The sequence below is a fragment of the Nematolebias whitei genome, chromosome 13 (assembly GCF_014905685.2).
Source record: "Nematolebias whitei isolate Nwh7 chromosome 13, NemWhi1, whole genome shotgun sequence".
Taxonomy (NCBI): domain Eukaryota; kingdom Metazoa; phylum Chordata; class Actinopteri; order Cyprinodontiformes; family Rivulidae; genus Nematolebias; species Nematolebias whitei.
In genome coordinates this window covers 44,520,940-44,532,494 of record NC_056510.1, presented here as the reverse complement: position 1 = coordinate 44,532,494, position 11,555 = coordinate 44,520,940, and positions in this window count along the sequence as shown.

Below are 11,555 nucleotides of genomic sequence, written 5' to 3'. Positions count from 1 at the left end.
GAAGCAGTCATTCATGCAAAAGGATTCCCGACCAAGTATTGAGTGCAGAACTGAACATGATTATTTGAAGGTTGGTGGTTTTTGTATTAAAAACACTTGTCTTTCATTGGTGGGATGAAATATGCTCATTTTTTGGGACAGGCATTTTGGGTTTTCATCATTGAACTTATTTTGAGCACATCAGAATTTGTGGGCGGGACAGGGGAAACTTTGCAGGTGTATGAAAATTAACATTTTAATACCTTTGCCTGTATCTGTGTGTCTGTTAGCAAAATATCTTGTGAAGGGGTCAAATATGAACAAAACTTTGTTACAACTGATCCAATTCAAGATGGCTGCCAACAGGCCCACAGTGGCCAATCGGGACGGTTTGGAGATTTCCCGGTGGGCCGATCTGATTTGTGAGCTGCAGGGCCGGCACCCCCCATTTTTAAATATTTTTTAGAACTTTTTATTACCAACATATAAACACAGAACACAATACTGCTGCTCCTGGGCTGCCCTGCCTCCACTGCAGGGCTGCAGCTCTCGTTTTTTTTTTTTTTCACAAGTCGGCTCCGCTGCGTGACCTGTCAATCAATCCATTGTGTCAGCAAATGAGCATAGGTAACCTCAATTTGTCCCGAAGGTAAACGCCCCTTACCTGCAGATCTGAGGCTGCAGCCTGGACGCTACAGTCAAGAGTTTTGTGAAAAATCACCAGAACAAAATGGTTAAACGGTGTCAGTGGAGAACAGGCAATCCAGGCACGTGTTACCCTGAGAGTTTAAATTCAAATTCAATTATACTTTTTTAATACCAAAGAGAAATTATTTGTTGTTGTAACTCATTATCCTCATTTCATTAAAAGATGTTATAGATACTGATGCTGTAGACAGGAAGGATCTCTTGTAAAGGTCCATCCCACAGTGGATCCTAAGAAACTGGTTGCAGATGCCGTCTGATCCGTCCACCCAGACTCAGCTGGCCTCTCGGTTCCCCTCGGGCTGTAGGACCGCCCGAATGCTGGGCAGAACTCCTTCCAGAGTGATGGCCACTCCTCCCAGCAGTCTGCCGAGCTCCTCGTCGCTGCGGACAGCCAACTGTAGGTGCTGATGGACGATCCTGTTCTTCCGCTGTCATGAGCCGTGTTTCCTGCTAGTTCCAGGATCTCAGTGGTCAGGCACTTGAGCACAGCTGGCAGGTAGATGAGAATGCGTCCACAGAACATCCTTTTCAACTCATTTGAGATTTGGGGCTGTAGTTGAGATATTATTTGAGCTTTTGAGATGTTAATCTGCTGCTGGTTGTAGAAAACTGCCTTGTTGCCATGGTTACGCATCATAACAAATGTCCAAAACTAAAAAAGTTTCAGTAAAAATCCTTCCAGCTGCACAGCATCTGATACCAGAGGAAACAATCATCCAAAAAATGTGATTTACATCCAGAAAAAAGAGAAATTAAAGTTTCCAAAAGCAAAATTTCAGAATGAAAGTAACAGAGCTGCTCCAACATGCAGCCACCTGGAGCGGCGCAATTCTAGAACTTTTATTCTAACTTTTAGAGGGCGGGATACAGTTTATTCTTTTTCAAAAATTAAACAGAGTTTGGAAAACAAAAAAAAAGCCGGGGATCGACCCCTGCAGCTGATCACAAGTTATAAACAGGAAGTAGCTACCACATGTTCATCTCTTTGAAAGTAACTGCAGGTAAATCCTCCATTTTCTGTCATAATTAATTCAATTCAATTCAGTTTATTTATAAAGCACCAAATCACAACAGAGTTGTCTCAGGGACTTTACAGGAACATTCACATAAAAGCCAATTAGTAAAGTTCTCTATCTAAGGAATCCAGCAGACAAGTTGAATCTTGGCTTCGTTGCAGTCTCCCATCCTGAGCAAGCACAGTGGAGACAGTGGAAAGAAAAACTTCCTTTTAACAGGAAGAAACCTCCAGCAGAACCAGCTCAGGACAAGAGACCATCTGCTTTGACCGGCTGGTTTGAGAGGACAGGAAGGAGAGACAGACGTACATAGAATGGTAGGTCCAGGTATAGGTCCAGGTGTACCTGAAAGACAAAAAACACATGTTAAGGATAGAAAAAATACTTAAAAATACAAAACAGGTTGAGCAGAGTAAGTAAAGACAGAAGTAGAGTGAAAATTGTGGTCAGTTCATCCTCCAGCAGTCTAAGCCTATAGCAGCAGAACTAAGGGACAGCCCAGGAAACCCAAGCTGACCCTAACTATAGGATTTATCAAAAAGGAAAGTCTTAAGCCTAGTTTTAAAACTGGATAATGTGTCAGCCTCACAGACAGAGACTGGAAGTTGGTTCCACAAGAGAGGAGCCTGATAACTGAAAGATCTTCCTCCCATTCTGTTTTTGTAAACTCTAGGAACCACAAGTAAACCTGCAGTCTGAGAGTGAAGTGCTCTGTTAGGAAAATATGGAACAATAAAATCTGTAATATAAGATGGAGCTAGGTTGTTGAGAGCTTTGTAGGTTAGAAGTAAGATTTTGAATTCTATTCTGGATTTGACAGGGAGCCAATGGAGAGAAGCTAAAACTGGAGAAATATGATCTCTCCCAGTAACTCCAGTTAAGACTCTGGCAGCAGCATTTTGGATCAACTGAAGACGTTTTAAGGAAATATTTGGACACCCAGATAATAAACCATTGCAATAGTCCAGTCTAGATGACAAATGCATGGACCAGTTTTTCTGCATCATCTTTAGATCAGATGTTTCTAATGTTAGTGATGTTACGCAGATGGAAGAAGGAGGTTCTAGTAACGTTTTTAATGTGGGGGATAAAAGACATGTCCTGATCAAAAATAACACCAAGATTTTTAACATTAGAGCTGGAGGACACATTAATGCATCTAAGGAGGGAGAAAGACTGAAACATTCATTCCTAAGGTGCTCAGGTCCAAAAACCAAAACCTCAGTCTTGTCTGTTCAACAGGAGAAAATTAAGGGTCATCCAGGTTTTTATGTCTTTAAGACATGCTTGTAGTCTAAGTAGCTGATTGGATTCATTGGGTTTAATGGACAAATATAATTGTGTCATCAGCATAACAATGAAAATTTATCCCATACTGTTTAATAACTTTACCTAATGGAAGCATATATAAAATAAAGAGTATTGGCCCAAGCACTGAGCCCTGACGAACTCCATGACTAACGTTGGTGTATGAAGATTTATTATTTACATTTACAAACTGGAATCTATCAGATAGATATGATTTAAACCACTTTAGAGCCGTTCCTGTAATTCCAACATCATATTCAAGCCTCTGTAGTAAAATATTGTGATCAACTGTATCAAATGCAGCACTGAGGTCTAACAGGACCAGTAGAGACACAAGTCCATTGTCTGAGGCCATGAGAATATCATTAGTGACTTTTACAAGTGCTGTTTCTGTGCTATGATGAGCTCTAAACCCTGACTGAAACTCTTCAAACAGATTATTTCTTTGTAGATGTTCACGCAACTGACCTGCAACTATTTTCTCTAGAATTTTTGAGATGAAAGTTAGATTAGATATAGGTCTATAGTTGGCCAGAATTTCTGAATCAAGATCAGACTTCTTAAGTAAAGGTTTAATTACAGCAACCTTAAAGCTCTGTGGTACATAACCATCCATTAAAGACAAATTAAATAGATCCAAAATGTGGACATTAATTAGGGGAAATGCCTCTTTAAACAGTCTGGTTGGGATGGGATCTAGCAGGCATGTGGATGGTTTGGATGAGGTTATTATTTTTGACAATTCAGAGCTCAACAGGACAAAAACTGTCCGAACATAAATCAGGCTCTAGTGAATTTTTAAAGTTGCCTCATTTGACAGGGGACTAGAGATAGTAGAAGGAAGGATGGTTTGGATTTTCTCTCTAATTGAAATAATTTTATTTATAAAGAATCTCATGAAGTCATCACTACTTATAGTTGTAGGGACACATGGTTCAACAGAAATGGGACTTTTAATTAGTCTAGCAATAGTACTAAACAGAAACCTAGGGTTATTTTTATTCTCCTCTATTAAAGATGAGTAATATAAAGTTCTAGCTTTATGGAGAGCTTTTTTATATGTTAGCAGACTATTTTTCCAAGTTAAATAAAATTCTTCAACATTAGTAGAGCGCCATTTTCTCTCCTGGTTTCTAGATGCTGCTTTAAAGTACGTAACTCCGAATTGAACCAAGGAGCCAGTTTCCTCTGATTGATTACTTTCTTTTTCAGTGGATCAATTTTATCAAGTGAAGTTTGCATTGAAGTTGTAAGATGATCAACTAGATGATCTAAGTCACTGTTCTCTGATGCATTACTCTGCAAGGCAGAAGAAAACATTGATGGAAGAGATTGTTTCAATTTGGTTACAGCATTTTCTGATAAGCACCTGCTGAGATGAAATTTACTCTCAGTGACTGTGTAGTCATTTAATGTAAACTCAAAGGTTATTAAAAAATGGTCAGACAGAACAGGATTTTGATGATGTATTACCAAATCCTTAATCTCTATACCATAGGTCAGAACTAAATCAAGAGTGTGATGATAAGAATGAGTAGATGTACAGATGTTTTGGGTAAAACCAAATGAGTCTATTAAATCATTAAAGGCTATGCTTAAACTATCACTCTCAACAGCCACATGAATATTGAAATCACCCATTATGATGATTTTATCAGTATTTAATAATAAGTCAGTTCATAATTCTGAGAATTCAGACAAAAACTGAGAGTAAGCTCCTGGTGGACGATATATAACAACTAGTAAAAGTGGCTTTTCTGATTTCCATTTTGGATGAGAAAGACTGAGGGACAGCGATTCAAAAGCATCATAACTAATAACTGGTTTGGCATTAATCAATAATCCTGACTGAAAAATAGAAGCTACTCCTCCACCTCGGCCAGTTGTTCTAGGAACATGACAATTTAAATAATTAACAGGAGTGGATTCATTTATACCAACAAAATCCTCCTGTTGTAGCCAAGTTCCTGTCAGACACAATAAATCAATATGATGATCAGTTATCAGTTCATTAACTAACAGGGATTTAGAGGAAAGAGATCTGATGTTCAATAATCCACATTTAATGATTTTATAAAGTAAAAGTAATGAGTAAAGTAACTGTGTTTATTTTAATCAGATTTTTATGGTTTATATTTTTAGAGCTGATTTTTGGTTTATTTAATTTGAGCCGTGGGCGAGTTGACACTGTTTCAATGTGGGTGTGGGTGGGTAACAGAGGAGAAGCATATAATTACATTGTATGCTTAATGGTTAAATTAAAGGTTAATGCTTAGTTCAAGTTCATATTATGTTTATTTGTCGTATGCAAGTTAACACAAGGTTAACAGTGCAATAAAATATTCAGGATGAGAAGAACTGATTAGACTTACTAAAACAAATAAGAAATACTAAAGCGTTCAATAAGAGTACAAAAAATGAGTGGTTCACTTCAACATTTAGAAATGGTATAAACTAAACACACTTTTGATTTATCAAGATATTGTAAAATAGTAATGATAATATAAAAGAAGAGTGTTCTTTCAATTGATTACTTCAGGATACAATTAGACAGTCTCTGGATGAGCCAATTTGTATTTCTGGATTCAAATCAATGAAATAACAGTTCCTGTCCCATGAAGGTCCTCAGAGGCAGGTTTTGGTCGGAGGCCGAGTTCACTACACAATATTTTATTCGTAATATAACACAGATCAAAAGTTTAATCTGAGTAAATGTAACATTTTAATGGAAAAATATGTTGATTCAAAATTTCAGTGTCAACAAATCCCAAAAATGTTGGGACAAGTAGCAATAAGTGGCTGGAAAAAGGAAATTGAGCATATAACGAACAGCTGGAAGACCAATTAACACTAATTAGGTCAATTGACAACATGATTGGGTATAAAAAGAGCTCCTCAGAGTGTCAGTGTCTCTCAGAAGCCAAGATGGTAAGAGGATCACCAATTCCACCATTGTTGCGCAGAAAGATAGTGCAGCAATACCAGAATGGTGTTACCCAGCGTAAAATAGCAAAGACTTTTAAGTTATCATCATCAACCGTGCATAACATCATCAAAAGATTCAGAGAATCTGGAACAATCGCTGTGCGTAAGGGTCAAGGCCGTAAAACTTTACTGGATGCTCGTGATCTCCGGGCCCTTAAACGTCACTGCACCTCAAACAGGAATGCCACTGTCAAGGAAATAACAGAATGGGCTCAGGAATACTTCCAGAAAGCATTGTCAGTGAACACAATCCACCATGCCATCCGTCGTTGCCAGCTGAAACTCTACAGTGCAAAGAGGAAGCCATTTCTAAGCAAGCTCCACAAGCTCAGCCGTTTGCACTGGGCCAGGGGTCATTTAAAATGGAGTGTGGCAAAATGGAAGACTGTTCTGTGGTCAGATGAGTCACGATTTGAAGTTCTTTATGGAACACTGGGACGCCATGTCATCCGGACCAGAGAGGACAAGGATAGCCCAAGTTGTTTTCAACGCTCCGTTCAGAAGCCTGCATCACTGATGGTATGGGGTTGCATGAGTGCTTGTGGCATGGGCAGCTTGCATGTCTGGAAAGGCACCATTAATGCAGAGAACTATGTTCAGGTTCTAGAACAACATATGCTCCCATCTAGACGTCATCTCTTTCAGGGAAGACTGCATTTTTCAACACGATAATGCCAGACCACATTCTGCAGCAATCACAACATCATGGCTTCGTAGGAGAAGGATCCGGGTACTGAAATGGCCAGCCTGCAGTCCAGATCTTTCACCTATAGAGAACATTTGGCGCAGCATAAAGAGGAAGGTGCGACAAAGAAGGCCCAAGACGATTGAACAGTTAGAGGCCTGTATTAGACATGAATGGGAGAGCATTCCTATTTCTAAACTTGAGAAACTGGTCTCCTCTGTCCCCAGACGTCTGTTGAGTGTTGGAAGAAGAAGGGGGGATGCCACACAGTGGTAAAAATGGACTTGTCCCAACTTTTTTGGGATTTGTTGACGCCATGAAATTTGGAAACAGATTTTTCCCTTAAAATGATACATTCTCTCAGTTTAAACTTTTGATCTGTGTTCTATTCTGAATAAAATAGATGTTGCCATCTCCACATCATTGCATTGTTTTTATTCACAATTTGTTTGTGTCTCAACTTTTTTGGAATCCGGTTTGAACCACCCTGTGATGCAGCCTGCCACCAGGCTCTTCATAGTGCACCTACAAAAGTTTGAGGATGTTGGTGTTTGTACCAAACTTCTTTAGTCTTCTTAGGAAGTAGTCTTTTTTTGGGCTTTCTCGACCACAGTGTCTGTATGTAAAGTCCAGGACAGATCCTCAGTAACGTGAACACAGGAACTTGAAGCTGGTGACCTCCACTCTGTTTCCTGAAGTCCACCATCATCTCCTTTGTTTTGCTGACATTGAGAGGTTATCATCAATTCATTTCAGTTTATTTATATAGCACCAATTCACAACAAAGTTGTCTCAGGGCATTTTACAGAAATATTCACATACATAAAAAAGTCAACTAGTAAAGTTCTTTAAGGAATTTTCCTGACATCAGCTGGTCAGTGATTTCACCTCATCTCTGTAGACACTCACCGTTGTTGGTGATGAGGCCCAAGATGATGGTGTCATCAGCATACTTGAGGATGTTAGAGCTATGTTTGGGTGTACACTCGTGTAAATAAAGAAAACAAGAATGGATTGAGGACACAGCCTTGAGGTGTACCGGTGCTGAGGACTAGTGTGGAGGAGAGGTGACTGCAGGTTTTCACTGCCTGTGGTCTGTTGGTGAGGAAGTCCAGTATCCAGCAGCAGATGGACTTCTCCAGGCCTAGTGTGGGGAGTTTGGAAACAGCTTGGAGAGGATTATGGTGTTGAATGCTGAGCTGTAGTCAATGAAGAGCATTCTCACAGGTGTTTACCTTCTCCAGATGGTTGAGAGAGGTGCTTAAAGCTAGTTGTGCTTTTTGTGTGTTTTATATGTAGATATATGTGGTAACCTGGTGGCACAAGTTTAGTCTTTGTTAAAACTAAACTGATTTTGTACAGTGTTTAATAGTGTGTAAAATTTACATTCTTACATATTGAATTTCACTTTGAGTTATCCTGTGTCGATCTGTGGCATGAAAATATCTACTGCAGTAACTATTTTAAGTTATTAGCGTAGAATTTAATGTTTTGTTTCTTTTCTCCTGTCTTTTTTGCCTTAATTTTGGCTAATAAGACAGAAACGTCTCACTAAATGCTTCAGGTAACACCATGAGCTTCACTACATCCACCATTACAGCTATCTTGTTTGTTAGTTTGTTCGAGGTTAGCTCAACCTGTGTTACATTTCCTCATGGGCGAAACGATCTTACCGTTCATGTAAAATATTTGGTAATGGTCTTATAGAAACAATTCCTGAATGTTGTTCATAATGTGTTAATGCTACATCTCTTGACCCTACAACTGGCTAGGATGCATGAGAGAAGTAGAGTGTGCTTTATTCACACAAGGAGAGCTGTTGGTCAAGCTACTTCTTGTTGTGCCATTAACTCTATAATAGTTATTGAATCAAGTATTACTTATGTAGGAAAAATTAAATGTTAAACAGCCCGTTAAAATACACCAGAATGCAGGAAATGGCATCTACTTTATTCAAAATTTTCTTGGGGAGGACCCCCCGACCCTCAACCTGTGTGACTTTAATAGATCTCTATAAAGCTAATGGAACAAATCATTCTATTGAGACATCAAACATATGTTTACATGGACATAAGTAATCAGATCAAATAGCCGATTGGAATAAAAATGTGTTGTGTAAACACCTTTATTTTTTGTTTATTCAGCGTGATCCTTAATAATTTGTGATCAGAACGAAACGGGTGGTTTATGCCGATTCATAACCTGAACGGTGCGCATGTAAACACTTGATCTGTTCAACAAAGTCCATGCTCAATAATCCAGGTATACAATCCAACATTTTTCAGTTAAGTCATCTGGAGTAGCTAGTAGTTTCAGAATAAAAAAAGAAACTGTCCAGATGACCCGACTAAAAACTGTTGGATTGTATACCTGGATTATTGAGCATGGACTTTGTTGTTTTCAACACGACTGTCAACAAGGAAGAGGGCCGGCAATGGAGGAGGGGGCGTAACAAAGAGACCATCTTAGCACCAACATAACAGGTTTGTTCCACTTTGGAGTAAGCTGTTGGGGAAGAATCAGTTTTGGGTTTCCTGTTTCCTTGACTGATGAAGCCTTCTGGATGGAAGGTGAAACGTTTCAGCACAAAAAAAGAAACTGTCCAGATGACCCGACTGAAAAATGTTGAACTTAATCTGTTAATTTTTATCTGATCATGAAAAATTGATCTGCCTGCGCATGTGTGACCCATGTCATTTCCGCCTGGCTAATGCTAATAATGTTAGCATGTCGGGGAAGTAAAACTGGTCGGTGAGCGACAACATTTCTACTAGAAACTCTGAAAGAGCTCAAAATGCTGTGTATCACCTGTAGCTCAGTCAGGGAGTGCAGCAACGTCTCCACCATCATTAAAACCTGTCGCGAGTCCATTTTGGTGCTCAGGTTTGTTTACGTTCATCCTGGAAGTAAACCGGAAGTAGAACTTCTTCTTCTGTGTTTTTTTTTAAGGAGAGTTTACCGCTCTGCACATGTCAGTACTGCTGTTCAGAACAAAGCCCGCTGCATGTAAACGCTCATCATGAACAGATTGAGTCCATGTAAACAATACATTTGAATTATTTAATCTGAAAACATTTCAATCCAGTCAAAGAATTTTGCACATGTAAACATAGCTACTTTATCACATTCATACACTGATGGGACACTCATCGGAGGTATACGAGGGGTTCAGTGTCTTGTCCAGGGACACTTCAGCATGTGACTACTGGTGGATTTGAACCCCCAACTCTTGCATTGGAGGACGGCTGCTCTAACCACTCAGCCACAGCCGCGGTTTACATAGTAAAATGTCAACATTAATCCAGATGAGCCTCGTTAGAAAAAGGAAATCATTTATTAAACAGAACTGCATCGGCAGATCAGCCCACGCACGTAGCATCAGATTCAAGTCACAGTCGCTCACGTTTACTATTTACAGGTAGGCACATTCACAGTGGGCATTGAACCCACAGCGTCCCCTGCAGGTCCAAACCCGTGGCAGGTCTGGTTGCTGCCTCTCAGTCCAGCAGGGAGAAAACACGAAACAAACAAAAAATAACTCAGTTTGGGTAATCAGCATCCTCTGATCCAGAGTCTGCTACCTTCAAAGTTTCAGAGTAACACTGATCTGGAGTCAGAAACCACTGCAGCTCCAAACCAGTCAGCTGTGTGTCTAGAACAGGAACTGAGTCTTTAGATGAAATCGGGTTGAACACAGCAGAGCAGAGGAACTTTTAGGATTTAAGCAGATTTATATTCTAATGGAAGATGAAGTAATGTCATTTCACTTTAGCTTATTGTTGTTGTTGCGTGGGTTACTTTAAAAGAGGGGACTGTTAGACACATCACAAAGTGAGTAAAAGATGGTCTAAACATGACTAGCTGATGGAAACAAAATGCATTCATCATCCAACTAACTGTCCATCACAGCACACTTTACAGAACTGGAAGAAAACACGTCAGGAAGCGTCAACGTTTCTAAACACAAAGTATAAAAACTAATTATCAAAAGAAAGAAACTTCCTAAATGTGGAACAATCCTCATCCTTCGTGCAGGACGTATTAAAACAGCAGCAAAGTGTCAGGGTGTAAAGGAAACAGCGGTCATGAAGTGTAAACATGAAAAGGATGCAGTGGAACAAACGAGAAATAAATACATTTTGCAACATTTTCTACAGAGACACCTGAAATACCTGCCAGCTCCTCCCAGCAGACCAGTGAGGGGTGGTCCAGCTCCTCCCAGCAGACCAGTGAGGGGTGGTCCACAGGCAGGAATGAAGCCCAGGTCTGAGACACGCAGCATGTCTGCAGCTGGACTGTCTCTGGTCCACGTCGTCTCATAAGAGGACAAATGTCTGCTGTCCTGGGATCAGCTCTGACTCAAGTCCTCTGCAGGGTTCACCTGAGAGGGGGTGATGGGAAGAGGAATGGTGGCACCCCAGCAAACCATGAGTGGACATGAAGTCTGAAGCCAACGACCAGCACAAGAAAACACAAGAACCTTCGTAGTCTGATAGAAACTTGGTCTTCAAACCTGACCGTCAATTTGTGTGTTCATCAGACCAGTCCAGAAAACCAGTTTGAGACTTGCTCAGCTGTCACAGAACATACTGAACCCCATCAGCTCCGATTCCCCTCCCAGTTAGTTATGGGCCGAAACAGGTGCTGCTGGTAAAAACCCGACTCTTAAACACGACTGTAGCTTATCTGTGAGTGATAGTGTTTGTTGTGTGAACTGTGATGGAGTCTCAAACATGAACTGGGAGCACTGGGAGCACAGGTTCTGATCAGGGAACATTAACTCTGGACAGTTCACGCTCAAGCAGACATGTCGAGGTGCGGACACGACGAGGTGCGGACACGTCGAGGTGCGGACACGACGAGGTGCGGACACG